The sequence below is a fragment of the Echiichthys vipera genome, assembly GCF_963691815.1.
Source record: "Echiichthys vipera genome assembly, chromosome: 11".
In the NCBI taxonomy this organism is placed as follows: domain Eukaryota; kingdom Metazoa; phylum Chordata; class Actinopteri; order Perciformes; family Trachinidae; genus Echiichthys; species Echiichthys vipera.
Window position 1 is genome coordinate 4,723,048 of NC_139836.1, and position 3,326 is coordinate 4,726,373.

The window sequence follows — 3,326 nt, forward strand, 5'->3', positions numbered from 1 at the left end:
ATAAAACGCAGCTCTGCTTTAATGAAACACGCTTCGTGTTCATGAAACGACGGCGTGCAGGCGTCACTCAGACTAACCGCAGCTGAAATGTGGACGAGCGGCGCTGAGTCACGTTCTAATGAAGCTGAGTCATGGTTTGCTCTGGCTCCGCTGTGACAGCTTTAACCTTGACCTCTGCGTAACCTGTACACACACACACACACGCACACACGCACACACGCATACACACACACACACACACACACACACACACACACACACACACACACACACACACACACACACACACACACACACACACACACACACACACACACACACACACACACACACACACTAGCACACACACAAGCACACACACAGACACACACACACACACGCACGCACACACACACACAAACACACTTTTGCAACTCATCTTCAGCCGTAAGCCAAAAAGATGTGTTTGTGTGTGTGTGTGTGTGTGTGTGTGTGCTAGTGTGTGTGTGTGTGTGTGTTGCCAGCTGAATCAGCCCCAGAAGTTAACTGTTAAACTGTCCGGTCTGACTGGTCGTCCCCTCGAGCATCAACACACACACACACACACACACACACACACACACACACACACACACACACACACACACACACACACACACACACACACACACACACACACACACACACACACACACACACACACACACACACACACACACACACACACACACACACACACGTGTGTGTTTAGTCATAACGTCAAAATCATCATCGACAGGAAACAGCCGATCAGTCATGGGAGTTAAGTGTTTGCTCTACGTCACAACATGTCCAGAGAAGAAGTTTCCGTATTCCATAAAGCATCAACTGTTTCTCTACAAAAGCAGAAAACAACTCAAGCGCGTGCAAACGTGAATCAACTTTCGCAGTTTCTATACAACCTTTCAAATGTGATGCTTGGTGGAAACCAAAGTTTCCGTCAGCTCCCTTCAGTTCAACGCACCTCTGCCCCCTACCTCTGCCCCCTACCTCAACCCCCTACCTCTGCCCCCTACCTCTGCCCCTACCTCTGCCCCCTACCTCTGCCCCCTACCTCTGCCCCCTACCTCTGCCCCCTACCTCTGCCCCCTACCTCTGCCACCTACCTCTGCCCCCTACCTCTGCCCCTACCTCCGCCTCTTACCTCTGCCACCTACCTCTGCCACCTACCTCTGCCACCTACCTCTGCCACCTACCTCTGCCACCTACCTCTGCCCCCTACCTCTGCCCCCTACCTCTGCCACCTACCTCTGCCCCCTACCTCTGCCCCCTACCTCTGCCCCTACCTCTGCCACCTACCTCTGCCCCCTACCTCCGCCCCTTACCTCCGCCCCCAACCTCTGCCCCCTACCTCTGCCACCTACCTCTGCCCCCTACCTCTGCCCCCTACCTCTGCCCCCTACCTCTGCCCCCTACCTCTGCCCCCTACCTCCGCCCCAACCTCTGCCCCCTACCTCTGCCACCTACCTCTGCCCCCTACCTCTGCCCCCTACCTCTGCCCCCTACCTCCGCCCCAACCTCTGCCCCCTACCTCTGCCACCTACCTCTGCCCCCTACCTCTGCCCCCTACCTCTGCCACCTACCTCTGCACTCTACCTCTGCCCCCTACCTCCGCCCCTTACCTCCGCCCCAACCTCTGCCCCCTACCTCAGCCCCCTACCTCTGCCCCTACCTCTGCCCCCTACCTCTGCCCCTACCTCTGCCCCCTACCTCTGCCCCTACCTCTGCCCCCTACCTCTGCCCCTACCTCTGCCCCTACCTCTGCCCCTACCTCTGCCCCCTACCTCTGCCCCTACCTCTGCCCCCTACCTCTGCCCCTACCTCTGCCCCTACCTCTGCCCCCTACCTCTGCCCCTATCTCTGCCCCTACCTCTGCCCCCTACCTCTGCCCCCTACTTCCGCCCCTACCTCTGCCCCCTACCTCTGCACCCTACCTCTGCACCCTACCTCTGCCCCTACCTCTGCCCCCTACCTCTGCCCCTACCTCTGCCCCCTACCTCTGCCCCTACCTCTGCCCCCTACCTCTGCCCCTATCTCTGCCCCTACCTCTGCCCCCTACCTCTGCCCCTTACCTCCGCCCCAACCTCTGCCCCCTACCTCTGCCCCCTACCTCTGCACCCTACCTCTGCCCCTACCTCTGCCCCCTACCTCTGCCCCTACCTCTGCCCCCTACCTCTGCCCCTACCTCTGCCCCTACCTCTGCCCCCTACCTCTGCCCCCTACCTCCGCCCCAACCTCTGCCCCCTACCTCTGCCACCTACCTCTGCCCCCTACCTCTGCCCCCTACCTCTGCCACCTACCTCTGCACTCTACCTCTGCCCCCTACCTCCGCCCCTTACCTCCGCCCCAACCTCTGCCCCCTACCTCTGCCCCCTACCTCTGCACCCTACCTCTGCCCCTACCTCTGCCCCCTACCTCTGCCCCTACCTCTGCCCCCTACCTCTGCCCCTACCTCTGCCCCCTACCTCTGCCCCTACCTCTGCCCCCTACCTCTGCCCCTACCTCTGCCCCCTACCTCTGCCCCTACCTCTGCCCCTACCTCTGCCCCCTACCTCTGCCCCTATCTCTGCCCCTACCTCTGCCCCCTACCTCTGCCCCCTACTTCCGCCCCTACCTCTGCCCCCTACCTCTGCACCCTACCTCTGCACCCTACCTCTGCCCCTACCTCTGCCCCCTACCTCTGCCCCTACCTCTGCCCCCTACCTCTGCCCCTACCTCTGCCCCCTATCTCTGCCCCTACCTCTGCCCCCTACCTCTGCCCCCTACTTCCGCCCCTACCTCTGCCCCCTACCTCTGCCCCCTACCTCTGCCCCCTACCTCTGCCCCTACCTCTGCCCCCTACCTCCGCCCCTTACCTCCGCCCCAACCTCTGCCCCCTACCTCTGCCCCTACCTATGCCCCCTACCTCTGCCCCAACCTCTGCCCCCTACCTCTGCCCCTACCTCTGCCCCCTACCTCTGCCCCCTACCTCTGCCCCCTATCTCTGCCCCCTACCTCTGCCCCTACCTCTGCCCCCTACCTCTGCCCCCTACCTCTGCCCCCTACCTCTGCCCCCTACCTCTGCCCCCTACCTCTGCCCCCTATCTCTGCCCCCTACCTCTGCCCCCTACCTCAACCCCCTACCTCTGCCCTCTGCCCCCTACCTCTGCCCCCTATCTCTGCCCCCTACCTCCGCCCCTACCTCTGCCCCTACCTCTGCCCCCTACCTCTGCACCTTACCTCTGCACCTTACCTCTGCCCCCTACCTCTGCCCCCTACCTCTGCCCCCTACCTCTGGCCCCTACCTCTGGCCCCTACCTCCGCCCCCT